This window comes from Opisthocomus hoazin, chromosome 3, assembly GCF_030867145.1.
Source record: "Opisthocomus hoazin isolate bOpiHoa1 chromosome 3, bOpiHoa1.hap1, whole genome shotgun sequence".
Classification (NCBI taxonomy): Eukaryota; Metazoa; Chordata; class Aves; order Opisthocomiformes; family Opisthocomidae; genus Opisthocomus; species Opisthocomus hoazin.
In genome coordinates this window covers 66,260,795-66,277,293 of record NC_134416.1, presented here as the reverse complement: position 1 = coordinate 66,277,293, position 16,499 = coordinate 66,260,795, and positions in this window count along the sequence as shown.

Below are 16,499 nucleotides of genomic sequence, written 5' to 3'. Positions count from 1 at the left end.
AAGATTTTAACAGAAAATTCTAGTTTATTTTTCCTTCAAGTGCTATATACACCAATATTTATTTTTCTTTGTGAACTACAGCATCACACACAGCTCCTGAATCACAGATAACTGAATGAGATCATGAATCCAGGATTTTACTAATGTATGTTTTCTTTCCTTCAAAGACATATGTATCAATTGCACTCTAAAAAGAAAACTAGACAATTGCAAATAGTAAGTGTATCCTTCTGTAGTAGGTTTGGATGCTTTACACATGACTGTACTGAAGAATAAGAAAGAAAATATAAATATTCCAATAAATATTTCCAGAAAAATGGCACTGTGGTAACACTGAAAGGTGGTTTTAATGCATTATAACATTGGCAGGATCCCTGGAAAATAGGAAGAAAACGAAGTATGTATTGATTCCAAAAGTTATTTTGGGATACTCTGGACCAAAACAATAGTATGCTATGGCAAACCCAAGAATTTTCCACAGTAGAAGTGTTTATTAAAAATGTTTACATTTATTATTTTTTGTAAAAAATAGAAGAAAAGAATCATAGAATCATAGAAAGTTTTGGGTTGGAAGGGACCCCTAGAGGTCATCTAGTCCACCCCCCCTGCAGCGAGCAGGGACACCACTAACTAGATCAGGTTGCTCAGAGCCCTGAAACTGCAGTATAAGGCATTTCTTGCTCAGGATATGGAATGACTTTAGTATTTCAAGTGCTTTGTGTTGGAGTTAATGACCAACTTTATTTCATTAGTAATTATAATGTAGCACTAGTTCTTGAACTAATGCTGTAATGAAAGTAGTTTTGGGGCCACCAGGATCAGGGAGGTATCATGTCAGAAACATTCTGTGTGAACTACAATATTCTCCATCAGCTATCATTTATCACAAACCTTAAAAACATCCATACAGCACTGAGTCTTTTCAAACCATACTCTCTCAAGGATTACTTGTAGAAATAGAGAGATTAAATGGTATTTTAGCTTCCTCTTTCAAGCAAAGATCATGTTTTGGTAATCTTATCCCGAGACAAAGATACTAAAATCAGAATACTCTATCTATAAGTGTTCCCGTATAAAGCAATATTCCCAATTGTTGTTGTGAACATAAGAATGTCTCCCTTTAATTTAAAAAGGCTAAAAGAATTACTGCTGAAAAAGACAAACATAAAAATAGACATGATTAAACAGATGATAGCTGCCAAAGCCTTCCCCCCAATAAAGGAGCTGAAATAACAAAATGAGAAAAAAATCTTACAAAAGTTCTAATTAATCTTTTTAAAATTTTTTTTACTGAATAAGTAAATAACAATCAAACTGGGTTGCCCTTTACCTGAGGCATGGAATTTTGCAGGTTTCTTCTCTGAATAACCATCTGCCAATAGAACTGCTAGATTAAAAATAAAATGTTACCCAATTGTTATTGTAAAGCAATATTTTAATTAAAGAATAAATCAGAGGGATGTGGGACATAAAAATATCAATAAGCTCTGTTGAGAGGAAAACATTTTCTATACATTACCTTGTAAGTCTTGTAAAGAGACAAAAACATTGAAGTACTATATTCTGTCATTAATTTCAGTTGCCTTTGTCCTTTATTATAGTATTAGAAGATCGAACAATAAAAATCATTTCTGTAAGAAGATCACTTTCCCTCTAGGATCGTTGGGAGCCAATGTTCACCAGGTTTTAAATGAGTCCGGCAACAGAACTTCTGCAAATCCCTTGGGAACTGTTCCTAGTTTGGAAATCGTCACTGCTATTGCCTGGCATATTTTTTTTTTTCTTTGACAATTGAGCCATACTACCATCTGCCAGGGAAAAAGATATTTTTCCGTATAGCTAATTATCAAGCAATGAATACATTTTTTAATGACAGGATCGCTGTTCATGCATATACTGCTTCCTGGCATTGGTAATACAACATGTGTAATTGATATTAAGAACAATTTTTTTTTTTTTTTAAATGAAAGCCAGAGAACAGTTAAATGAAAATATCACCTGTTGATAGCCAGACATCAAAAGTAGAAATCACACTAAAATTCTATAGTCTGCACTATGGGGAACTACATCACTGATCCTTACAGATGTTAAAAACCTTTAATCAGATAGCCCTGTCCATCTCAAAGCTGAATTTCTTCTTCAAATTTCCAAAGACCCATAAATTGTCTATTTATACGTCTTAAGTACCCACTGAGGTGAGCTTGGATGAGCTTTTCGGTAGTCCAAGGTCTACCAATAAGAAAGCAAAAGATTGAAAATAAAATATCCAAGAGCTCAATTAAGTTGATCTCTTTTCTTTCCATTCACCACTTCTTTATATTCATATTCTTCCCCCAGATTCATGGTACTTGTCTAAGCCCCCTGAACACAGCAAAGCAAAAGCCATCTCTGGAAAAAGTCTGCTGGTGTAGAAAGATGAGGAAGAGGTCAGAAGTATGCCAGAGGATGAAGACATACTTCCTCTCCAGCTGTGTGAAGGTACTTACCTTTCACTGGTGGTTCTCCAGTTACTGTAAGAATAACCTCTTTATACTAACAACATTATTTTTAGTTCTCTGTAACAAACTTTCTTTAGCAAACTTTCAGCACACTTTCAGTCTGCTCATGTGGTGCTTTTAAGCATTTTGCTGACCACTTGAAGTTAATCAGTTGGACTTTATTTTCTGCACCTGCTTTCTTATTACAAATGCACTAGTTCTTCAAATAGTATAACACAGCCATGCTACAGAAGTTTTACTCTCATCCCTTCCCAAGCCACTTGGCTTCCTGTTGATTTAATCCCTGATTTCTGTGAATATCACTTTTCCATTCAGTGAAAAACAAATAGTTTTCCTAAAACAGATAACATTTATCATTTGGCGCAAGGAAAAGAGAAAAATAAACTAAGAATATAGATTACTAAGGTTTAGTTTGTTACAAAATAATTCGTCAATTTGAAAGATGCAGTACAATACAGATCCATGAGTAACATTTGGACAACTGTCAACATACCATGTATGCTTTGGTTGCAGGTCTTTTTCAGGTGAGAGAGCTCACTGTCTGCAGAGGTAACCCAAAGGAGAAAGATTCTTCAGCAAGTAAAATATTTTCTCTTCCTTGTTATCAGGAAAAGAGAGCAAGGAGAAAGATCCTGTAACATTTTCTACCTACTAGAAGGAGATATTTTACATAAAATTTCAAAGACAATACAATAGTTTTCAGTAACTTTACAGAGTTTCTTACTCTTTTCTCTGGATCAAAAAAAAAGCAGCTCATTATTCTGGCATTTTCATTGTATTTTGAATAAAACGCACTAAATTGTATTTCAAAGGCTTCTTCATATTTTAATTTTTTAAAACTATGCTCTTGGGATACTATTATTTCCAACTAGAACATGATTTTCACCTATTGTGGCCATTAGCTGGTGTTTTCTTAGTATTCTATTCCCTCCCTATTCTACCTGTCATAATATATGACTCTAACCCTGTTCCAATGTCCAGGCTGTCAAGCTTTCCTTTTTTCTAGCATGATTCCAGGCATGCTTTTACAGCAGATTTCCACAGTTGCTATATCTTTGTTCTTCTAATTCTGATTTTCATTTTTATTTCTTCCTTATTCTACAGACTTCTGTATTTAATTTCAAGGTTTGTAAAAGTTTATACAAAGTAGCCGTTACTTAACTCTGAAGGAAAATGTATATCACATACAGACACTTAGAGAATTTATTTGTTAAGCAGTTATTAGATGGCTCATAGCTATTTTCTTATTATTCCACGTTATGCATTAAGGGGAAAAAAAAAGAAAGAAAGAAAAGGAAAAAAACAGTGATATTTCTGTTATCCTAGCCTGAAAAAAAAGAGGTCCATTATTTACAGAAAATATCATTTTCAAATCTCATACTAAACTATAAATAGCATTAGCACAAGGTAGCACCTCTTTATGGCAATACTAGCACCATGAATAAGAAAGAAATCAACTAAAAGATCAACAGAAATTCAAGTTAACAGGAACTTACAGCATCATGGATCAGATCTACATACATTCAGTAATCGGTGTTTATACTTCTATATGTCACATTGGTTTTAGTCTTAAAAAGGCGTGAGTAGATCTGATAAGGCCGTTAAGTCTACCTGTAGCGTGTGTAGTTTTAAATGGTCATTAAAATAATACAAGAAGAGATATGAAATAACCTAATGAAATATTATGGCCCATATTATGCAGGAAGTCAGACTACATGATCATAATGATTGCTCTGAGACCAAAATTTACAAATCTAAGAAAAAAAGATTATTGGTTTAAGCATGAAAGGGGAGTCAACTGATAAAAATCTAGAATTGACAGAGGAATTTCAAAAGAAATGGGCTCCAGAGTCTTTTAAACTCATTTGGGAATCTCATCTAATGCTCCATGTCAAATCAAATCACTGTAATTGATCTTGCTATCTTACCCTAGAGAAAATCGCTAATTTTAAAGACAGGTTCAGAGACTTTTTGGAAGGACTATTTTTTTGTAATCTTCCACCTCTAAAAATCTCCTTGCATGAGGATAAAAAGGGAAGATACATGAGAACAAACATGTGATCAGAAAGTTTTAGCCTATGGAGGATACTGGAACGCAAACGCTCTGAGTTCCAACATTTCACTGCTAGAGGTGAATGACGCACATTCTCTTGAAAACAAGCCTTTTCTGTTTGACATTTTTTATATCTCATATTCTTGCATTTGTGTAGAAGTGTATTCTGAAACATAGGTAAGGGTTTTTTTCAGTTATTAGCGATTCATTACTTGGAAGATGATAGTTACCTGAGATACAAAGAAAAAGAAATATAATAGATTGATGATTTTTCAAATCTACTCAGAATGTCAAATGCTAAAAGAAGATGTAATTTTTGTGATTTGAAGTATATTTCAATGTAATTTCATTCAGACCCCAAAGCTATAAACCTTGGAGTACTTTCTACACTCTTCTGCAAAACACACCTTCCTGCCCTGTAGTCGCATGTCAGCCTTAGCACAAGTTCTTGTTATGAAGCCACCTATATGCCAACAGCTTTGGAGCTTTAATTTCTGTTTACAAATCTGCATTACAGTTCAGTAATTCATTAAAGTTTGATTTTGTTTTTAATAGAAGGCAAAGTGGCCCAGCTGCAGATGATGAGATACGTAGCCAAATGTGACTGCTCCTATTTTTAAAAACAGCAGTTGTTTAATGAATTACTTTACACCAAAGTTTAATCTGGGAATGATACATAATCCCCGATCCTGTTTTCCTAAAAATGTATTAGCATGTTAAGTGACCCATGTGAAGTGACACTTGTTAAGTTCTCATTGCCAAATGCGGGGAAAAATTCGAGCTCTTAAGGTTAAAAGCTACTATTTATAGAAGTCTGTGACATACCTGAGGGAAAAAGATGGCACACTCTTACAGAAAAACATTTACACAAGTCTCTAATAAAATATATTTTTTAAGTGCTGAGTGAATTTACTTTTGATCTGGGAAGATTCTAGATACACCAGTGTTTCATTTCATTAGCCACAGCTCTCTGCCTTCTGCAACCCAAAGAGATTTGGCTTCTTAATATCAAGTGTACCCTTTCCTTAAATTCAAAAGCTTTTAAATTTTTTTATCGTTCACTTCCTTTTTTCCACAGCAGCTGGCATGCTTATGCAAAAAACAGGAAAATATTCTAATATTCAAAATACTCTTCTTTCACTTAGGCTGGTTATTTCTCGTCCTTTAGCTTTCTATATTTTAGAATCTTTATGGATCCCATAAAAGAGGTATCTGTAGATTTCTGATGCTGGCAGAGGATGTATCTACTAGAAAATTGCTAAGTCTCCCAATGCCATTAGCTCAAGCCTACATAAACTGAAGGAATCAGGAAAAGCAATGGAAAAATAATAGCTTTCATATCGCAATATTTTTCATAAATCTTGAGTTGCACACTTTTTCCTGCTGTGCCTTAAATAGACAGAGGAGTATTTAAAATTCTGTGGAACTTGTTTACTTTCAGCCATGTTACAAAAGATCACAGCTTTGATATTCATGCAGATGAACTTGGAAATACAAAAAAGTAGAAATGAAAAGAAAACATTGAATTCTTTGTCATGTATGCGCTTCATCTCAATTCACTAATTTTGCTTTCTACTGTGCTCCTTGTGTTTGATATAAAAAATGTGCTTTCCAGCAGGATCAGTGGAAAAATGCTTCAAGGGAGAGATTTTAATTTTAGAAATCAGGCTTTTTACCAATTTTTTCCCAGGGGAAAGAAAAAAAACAAAACTGACTTAATTGGGTCCGTATTACAGCAGAATTTCTCTGAATATATAAAAGAAACAAACCAAAAAATTCTCATGGGGGAGAACAATGCATCAGAGAAATCAAGACCTAGAATAAGATTACTGTTCTTATGGCTACAGTTTATGTAGTACTGAAGACAAATGATGAATTCTGTCCCACAACTTTGAAGAGTGACAAGGAATAGTTGCTATCCTTAGAGAGTAGCAACCATTTGAGATCTTTGCTTAGACTCTTGTCCTTTAGTTGACCCGAAACAGACCATCTCTCGGCTAGTGTGTTATAACAGCAGGAAGATGCAGAAGAAATGGTTTCAGCAACAGACAAGCAAGGAAGGACAAGATCTGTGTTCTGTTGCTGGACGCTGGCAAAATAAAAGGAGAAGGAATGGAAAATAGATTCTAAAGTATAATATTTCTATCCCAGATTTTTTTTCCTTAGTAGGATAAAATGGCAGTAAGAGTAAAAAAAAACCCTAGTGGTATCAATTTAATCCCAAAATAAAACCAGGAAGTAAGCCCAGTCATGGCATTCAAGTGGAAATCAGAGATACTGAGAATAGAGAAGCAGAATTATACAGTGGTTTTGGTGGATTTCTTATCACAAATCTTTTATTGTCACAAAATACATACATAAATGTTCTGCAATAGGTAAAGAAATCATACATCCAAGTGAGTTTGCACAATAACTTAATGAATATATACAAACAATAAAGCCATATAGAAGCTTTATACTCAGATTAAGAATAGTTTTGCAAACTGAATATCCTTCCAGAATTTTTAGAAAAAGTCTTTTTTCAATCTTTTTCCTTTCGCCTGGACTGTACAACATGCAGAGCTGCAAATACAAGCCAGACTATGGCCTGAAAGCAGTCATCTCAAAGGTGAAAGGGCTTTTCTCCAGCACTGTGCTAAATCAGAATTGAGATGTGCAGCAAAAAAAAATCAGCAGAATGTTAATAAGAAGTGTTTTCTGGAGTTCAATACTTACATGAGCTCAAACAAACAATTCTCTGTAGCCATGTACTTTTAATAAAATGGAATAAAACAGTTGTAGCCATGACACCCAGCTTCTTTACCAAAGAATGTTTGATTGATCTCACTTGCCCTGTTTTAGCAACCGACTTGCTGCAAATCAAAATTCCCAGGTACCACTTCATGTTTTGGAAAACGTAGCTGATCATGCTTAACATATTTGAAATTTTATTCTTTGTTATGAATTGGTGAATTCATTTTTTCTTTCATAAAAATGCAAGATTTCTAAGTATTGCTATAGAAACTTTAACAACCTATTTTAAAATCTTTCAAAGACATCTGAAATTAGTTCAGAAACTTAATCTACACAGCCTATATTTTATATGGATTAGAGCAAAAGACTTTTCAATGCAAGTGAAGGTTATGGTGGGAAATAATTTTGAGGAATAATGTTTTGATTCTAAAAAATTATTTGAACTCCTTTGGAAAACTCTTCTCCTGCATATAACGGTCGCATTTTGAAATAATTTAATTTTAAGATGGAAAATATGACATAATTTTTTTTTATTGTTCTATCGAAGAATTTAACCCTGTTTTCACTCTGCAGTGAAATAAGACATTTCTTTTTAAATGTGGGGTGTGTTACATTTATATGATGGTATTTTTTTTTAAAGAACACCTCACATCATTCCCTCTTTTTTCTTCCTGCTGAAGATTAACTTCTTTGATTGTAAATATACTATAAATTTATCTATCATTAATTCTGGAACTGTTGTGGATGCATTGCAAAATATTCTTTGAGATATCACAAATATTCTTTTAAACATATTACAATAATTGAAAGATTTATGGTTGTGTAAATCCCTATCAAGTGTGAGGAATAAGACTTGAAGTGAATCACCACAGGTTTGATGTAGCGATCCTGATCCTGTGTATTCATTTTGGATTCCTTTTTGTTCAGTTCTTATTCAATTTCATTTTCATTTCTGTTAGTGCTTTATGATATGTCACTATCAAGTAGGCATCAGGAGAAGAGCAGAAAACAAAATGAACAAAAAAGATAAGAGGGTAGAAGTATCTCTAGTAATAGCGGAAAGGCACTCATTGCATTCTGATGGATAAGGGAAATTATGAGATTCCATTTATTGTTGATTCACCTACATTTAAAATTCTGAAGTAAACCAGCTGTCCTGAGGAAGAATTCCCCATTATCTTGAAGTCAGACACACAGGAAATGTAATAACTTAAACTCCTTCAGGAGAGAAGTTATAATTTCATAGATTTATAATAAGATTACACAGAGGTAATGTTTCAACTAATATACGGATATTGTGTAAAAAGTCTATTAAATCTACTATAATTAATACAAGCAGTATAAGAATATTATGTAAGGAATAATCATGCCTAGACATTGTAAGCAGAAACATTTAAGCTGCCTCTTCCTCCTCTGAGAACTCCAAAATAGGCAATGAGGGCAAGGAATAATATTAGCTAGGATGTGAAGACATCAAACTTGTCTACAGATTATCCACAGGCAAAATATGACAAAATCGGAACACAGACATGTTGTTCTGTACCCAGGCTATGTTACATGAAGAAATTGTGATAAGAGTTTCCATACAAGGAAGAAGCCCTTGTGTACAGTCCACATATTCAAAGAATGACCATGCTAAACTGCAGTTCAAGACTTGCAAATGAACGGGTCAGACTCAGCTTGCTGTCCTGTGTTCACAAAACTCAGTTCTTTTAGAATGTGACCTTCTTTAGCCTGACCCTCCTGCTCAGATTTTGAAGGCTGCCACCTCTCACAATACTGCTGCTATTGTCAGCACTTCATACAAATCAATATGAGCTCACAATTACTTTGCTATTAAGCCTTAATACTATTCTAATCAAAACATTTTATTCACTTTTTGCAAAAATTGGTAGAGTGTTTTCAAGTAAAATCTTTTTTTACTGTGGACATTTTTGACGGTAAAACAGACTTCCACACAGTTTTAAAAATTTAGAACAAGTTTCTCAGCCAAGACATTTAAATGCCGAGTTCTTTGAGATTTATGATAAATTTCTCTTGATTTCGGTTTTTGTTTTTTGATCAGCTTCATTTATTCACTTCCTGACAGTGATTTAAAAGTATGCAAGTTTTAATAAGAAGTCAAAATTTGCTACTGTCACTTGCTGCTTAGGATCCACTTCAAAGTAATGTTCCTACTAGCCAAATGTGCTTTGATACCTTTCAGAATAGGCAATATCCACTGCTTATCATTTATAAAAAGAACTTCTGCAGGGATTTCTCACTTTTCATGCAGTAAAGGAAAACCACAGAGTCTAATTCTCCATTATCTTGTACTTTCTTCTCTCATTACAACAGATGAGAAAGGACCTTTTATTTCATAACAAAATATTTTAAGTTGTATAATTGATCACACAAGATGTAACTTCCTGTACAACTAAGACCAAGAGAGTAATTTTTTTCAAACTCAGCCTGAAAACATGCTATCAAGTCATGAGAATAATGACCATAGTAGTACTTCAGAAAAATACTCAGCTTGGCAAAAGTTCTCGATAACTCAAGAATAGTAGAGAAAGAGATAAGGACTTTACTGAGAATAAAAATAGTGTACCTTAAAGGTTAATGTTCAAGTATGCCTTAAAACCTGCAGTAATATTTTAAGACTTAACATTTGAAGAGGCATGACTATCCCCAATAAATGTGGAAATACCTGTATACCTGTGATTCTTATGTATTGTGATGTACTTTATTCATCTGACAGTGATGTCAAAACACGTGCAATAGGCCTAAACAATGCAAAGGTTCCCTATCTGAATGCTCTCAGAATCTCTTGGGATTTGGTTGACTTTCCTCAACTTTAGCAATAGTACTTGAAACAGATGTTAATTCTTCCAGAGAGTTACACAGGTTGCTAGACAGCCTCAGGGTCCTACCATCTGAAGTGCAATATTTTGATCTGAATATATTTTTGTATCCCACTTAGAGGACACCCAATTTCTTCAGCATGAAAATAAATGGCAAACTTTGTCTTAGGAAACCTTGCTTGAATGTTTTCAGCGTTACAGTCTCAGTTATTAAAACAGTTTTAAGGAGTTGACTCTTTTTTGGTCACTATTATTATAGCAGGTTATGTTCATAATTTCTTGAGAATGAAGCTTTGTGCATTCACACTGAGATTAGCAAATGCCAATAAATAGAGGACAAAGCTGAAGCAGACAGTTTCCAATAATTTAGCACTTTGATGTTTAAAGGGATGTGAAACTGTTAATTATGCAGTGTAATTTTCCATGAAAAACAGCTGCAAATGATAAATTCTGCTTCAGGTCAGAAAACAAATATCTTAGGCAATGCCATGCACAGCACAAGAGAACCTATCCTCTACTACACACTGAAAAAAAAAGGGAAAGGTGGAAAAACAACTACATTTTTAAATAGTTTGTTCACCTCTTTCAGAATAGAGTACTGTAAGAATTATTCTTTTAATACATAACAAGGTTGGTCAAACGATGAAAAAAATATGAAGAGCTGATACCAGCAGCTGGGGCACAAAACAAAATATAGTATTTTATATACAATTTAAAGACAAATATTTGAATGATCTGTTCCTCAGATTCATTAAGGGTACCCAATTTCATTTTGTTGAGATTCTGGAAAAAAGATCTTGTTCGCAATATAGTTGATCCCGAGTTTATGTTCAACTCCTTTGTACCAAAAGAATCCATAAACAAGCAAATGAAGAATATTCATAGAAATTAAGCATAAACCAAAATAGATACTTTAGAAATTTTACACTGTTAATTAAGAAGTAAATTTTTTTACCCTTCACACGGATAGGCAGTTAAATATTACAAATACCACAATTTTTGCTGAGAGCATCTGAAAATTTCTTCAAAATCCTTTTCAGAGCCATTTGATCTACTTCAAATAAGGGGAAACTTTGGAACAATAGCCCCGGTATTCCTGAAGCAGACCATGATATTGAAAATTCATGAGTCTAAATAAAAATTAATGGTCAGTTTTTAGGGAAAGAGAGTGGCTGAATTACAAAGTGAAGTCTAATTCTCTAAAACTTCTGGCACATTTTAAGACTTTTTTTGAAACATGAAGTCTTATTTCTTCTTTTACCTTTTTTTCGTTCCTGTCTTCTCACATGGATTTACACCTGTAACACAATCTTCATTTGTTTTTTTAAGAGAAACCAAAATATTTTGAAGGTTTCTAACATTTCAAAATTCATATGACTGAGCATTTAGAGGTGACACAGACAGTTCCTCCTCTTGCAAAATGGAAGCGTCTGTGTCTACGTCAAAATAGCATCATTTACAAACAGCTGTGAAATCAGTTCTCCATTTTGTGCTGTAGTGTTTTGCTGGTTTACTTCAGTATTTATGGTATATTTTAGTATATTTAGGTAATGGTAATAATATCTTAACTGAGCAGAATATTCTCAACAGAACTGTTGAATGTCCCATCTACTCTTCTATATTCTTTATATGAAACAGAGTCAATATTTTGTCAGTATGTCTGAGAAAATGACACAGTTTTCACATTCATGTAGTAAAACACAGAGTTTTCTGTACAGATTCCTATGAGAATGGAATCAGTGAATTTACAAATATCTTGAAATTGAGAAGAGGAAGGAAAGTAAAGCTATAAAGGTATTCCATCAGTTTAGCTACTCTAACTTCTTTGACTTCCACTTCATGAAATGTCACTGTCAACATACGTCTTCTTTTATCTCAGTAGTACTCAATCACTCAATCAAAATCAAAAATTGTTATGCTTGAATGCTCTGTGAAGAACACCTTGGGGCTTTTGTTATTGATGTTGCTTAAGGGACTTTTTGTGGGGTTTTTTTTGCTTGTTTGTTTGCTTTAAAGCAGCCAAAATAAACATGGAAATCCAAGTTCTATTACAATTAAAATGCAAAATTATCATGATATCAACACTAAATGTTTTGGATAATATATGAGCACTGTCAGTAAAAGTTGAAATAAGTGTTATAAATACCAAAACATAGCAAAGCAGGGGACTACCTGCATAGATAAGTTTGTATACAGCTTTAGCATCACTGAAAAATAAATCAGTTCCCATATGCAACCTGCTGTGTAGGAGAAAAATCCCAACAATTTGCTGTCAAGAACATATAACCAATCTACTTGAAGTGATCTTTGGCTTTACAGCACGTTAATGGAAATTAAAACCTGCCTAATAAATACACACTTCTAAATGCTAAATTCATTATCATGGACACAGGTCTGTCGTATGATCGGAGGCCTTTGCTAACATTTGACGTGCCCTGCAATGTGCAACCCATCTTTCTATAGCTGGCAAGTGAGACACAGACTCTCAAGGAGACCCAGTCTGGACTGGTGGCTGGAAACTAGGTATGATTTCCCACAGTGTGAGAAGTAACACCAGATGTCCTTGTGCTGCCTGGCAATCAAGCCTAGTGCTGACTGCAAAACTTCTTATAGAAGCTTTGTTATTTTTCCTCAAAGTAACATTTCAAGTCCAATCTGCAGTACAAGCTATCACTTTCTGGCATGATATATGGGTGCATAGAATTCTTTTTCATATTCATAAATGTCATTGGCCATCCTTTTCTCCCCTAATGATTACGAGCATACCAGATATATGGATGCAACAAGAAATAGGCCACCAATTTTTCCTAATATTTTGGAGTAACTAGCTGATTTTTAACAAACCACTGAAAATGACACGTGGATTTGTTCTTTGATGCTGATCTTAACTTCAAGATGTTTTAACTTAAAAAATAGATAATTTTGTAGCATATCAGTTCTTCCTGTTCACAGCAAGAGGCCCTCTTCACCAGAGGCTACAACAAGATGGTGAATGAATAATTTATTTTGCTGGGGGAATCCAGAGGTTGACGTATAGCTCCAGAGTTCACCTAAAAACCAATGTTTGACTTACTCAAATGTCATTCATTATTTTGTTAGCCTGAAGGAGAACAATGTACTTTCTTGCACTGGAAGTTTGAGAAACATACATAAAATAAGTAAACCCATTAGCTGTCAGCATTCGTAGGAAGAAGAATAAACAAAATTCCTGAAATTATGCAGAATATCGAAAATGCTAAATAAACAGTGCAAAAACATACATTTGATTTTTACAAGGAGAGACTGCAATACAAGACTCAGATAGTGAAGAAGACCACTGTATTTTGTTTTATTTTGTTGTTAATTGCAATTAAAATTCTTAAGTCTCTCAAGAACACTAAATAGTAGAATAGATTAATTGCAAAGAAATCTACTTGCGAGGAAAATTCTTAGTAGCAGATAACTCATCATGTAACTCAGCCAGGCAGCTGTTCATTTTGCCAACAGAAGTTCATTATTCCAGTCCTGCTATTCTTGCAAGACATTTTTCCCCAAAGTCCAGTGACAATATCTGTAAGATCCACAGTTAATTCCCAAGGGCATATAAGGGTTGAAGGACTTGCTGGTGCTTGATTAGAAAGGAAGAGTAACAAACAGGAAATCTACTGTTGTAGAGCGAAATATTTGCCTGTCATGTACTTTGATTTGGAAAATCCCTTCAAGACACTTGCATGTGTTAACATTTTCTTAAAAACTGGTTGACAGTGAAAAAAAGCCGAAGCAAAACATGTATTTCATGCATTCTTAAAAAGGGTGCATTCAACAAAAATTTATTCTGTAATGTTTATAAATTGTTTTTAAAATGTCAGATTTCTTTTTATTTTACCTGCTAAATGAACACAGGAGTTATCCAGTTGTGCTGTGTTCCAATACTTAATTCATAGACAGGTGATCACATGGTTACAGAAACAGCTTTACTCCAGAAGGCTTTTGATCATATCATTAGTCAGCAGACAAATCAAAGTACCCATGCATAGATGTCTCAGTCACAAAGGACTGATCTAGTAGTTCAGCATGGGTGATTATCCAAATTATTCAAAATCAATATATTGCCAACAGAGATACTGTTGTGTAAGATGTGTGGATTGAACTGAACCTTTAATAAAATCTTAGTTTTAAAGACTATTTACATTTCAATTTTAGAATAAATTATAATCATAATAATAATGATTTTGCCAATAATACCGATAATAATGATAATGACGTTATTGATTTTTTCCCTATTCTGCTTTCTTTTGTTCTGCTTTTCTTTTCCCTGATAAAACTTTTTAGAGCTGTACAGATACTTAGTTCGTTTGGGAAATGTGCTGACTCTTCCTGTCCTAAATTTGCCGTTATGCAGCTTCTATGAATTTATCAAATCCCCAGGCTGAGATGCAATTTTCTAATTCCCTCCAGCTTCCAAAATCTCTACTTTCCATATGGTGTGTAGTCCTGAAATTAACGGAGTCAGGTAAACGGCAATTCACATTTCAGTGGCAGTTGTGTATTTAAATATTCAGATACAGTCCGAATCAGCACAAAGGAACCACATCAGCTATAACAGCATGATTTGATTACAGATCGCAGACTTCTTTTACACTAGCAGCTCTTCCCCCTCCCTTCTCCCCAAAACAATGGATCATTCCACTTCCCGGGAATGTAAGAAAATATGCCATATGGATGGTCACTGTCTGCTAAACACTGACAGTCTAGTCATCGTCTGTGTTGACAAAAGTTGATTTAATATGAGATGTTTAAGTTACCGTAGCAGCTAGCAGTATCAAGCGCAAGCACTAGGACACTTGAACAGATTAAGCCCAAACTGATTTGCGTCTGGGAGCAGTCTGGTGAATTGATACAGTGACAGGCTACTTTTAAATCTATTTTACTTCCAGATCTATGGGGCCTGTTGTGTAACTTTTACTGCTTTTGGAAGCAATGCCTCACAGCTTTGTTTCTTTTTGCATGATACTAACCAGCATAAACTGGTACAAATCAGGAACATTTTCAATCAGAAATTTTTGTCAACACAGACTTATTCTTTGGAACTTTTTTTCAGAAATATTCCAATGTCAACAAAGCTTTAATTAGTATGCAATGGTTCAGTGTATAATTCCTCATACAGAAGAACAGACCTCTCTAAAATAACTGATTAAGCTCTTTATGCTCCTGGTTAATTAAGCTGCTGGTTTTGGGGGATGGAAACAAACATATAAATAAATAAATAAAATGGATAGATAGATAGATAGATAGATAGATAGATAGATAGACAGATAGATAGATAGATAGATAGATAGATAGATAAATACAGTGGTCAGGGACTTAAATCCATGGTGTGGTCCTATCAATAGATTCTTTACAGTTTAATATATGCATTTTTTTTCAGTCAAGTGAGTAATGTCTTTGTCTGTTTTCTGTTTAATTTTGAAATGTCATGGATTTAGAAAAATCCTTTTCCATTCAGCTATAGTCAGAAAAGTCTTGAGTTTGTTTAGAAAAGGGTAATATCCCTTTTATTTGTCTGGCCATAGTCTGGGAAAAGTTTTTTACAATAGTACATATTTATATCATACCTTGCACCTTTAACTTCAAAGATTTTTGTAAAATTTCCTTTATGAAAATATATATTTACAATTAAAAATTTGCATACTACTAACTAGGTTTTGTAAAAATAAATGTTTAGACTCATTTAGGAAAGATACACACATCCGGATATTACCTCTGTTTCTCAAATTGCAGCATACATTCACTAATAATTCTTCGGGTATAAACTGAATTTTCCTTTTTTGAATCATTGGCTGCAGCCAAAACTGGGAGAAAAAGTCCTAGTTGCTTCTAACTGCTCTTTTTGCTACATCCAAACAACTTAACGTGACAATTGTATGATCTGGAATAGTGAGTAGAAATCCCAGTCACAAGCAGATTCTTAGGCGAAAAGTATTCCATATTCATGGAAAATCCTGAAAGGAGAATTTTACAATCTGAGTAACCGTCCTGTATCTTAAATGCTAGTGGTAATTAAAAATAAATCTGGCTCCAAACGACTTGTGACATATCTATGCACCCTGTTTTCCAGTATGTCCAATCACCAAAAATGTTTTGTTCAGAGACACAATCAGTCCTCAAGTTCTTTGCTCATTTGACTCAGGTAGGAATGATTCCTCTGCACACTGCAGAAGAACTGACAAGAAAAATAAATTCAATTCTTATTGAGACAGAATTATTGAGGTTTCCTGTTTTACTGTATTAAAGTGTTATATTCAGAGCAATGGAGTCAGGCCCAAAAATGTCTGCTTTTAAACCGGTCAGATGACGAGTTGTTGGGAGAATTGAGAGGAAATCAGTCATATT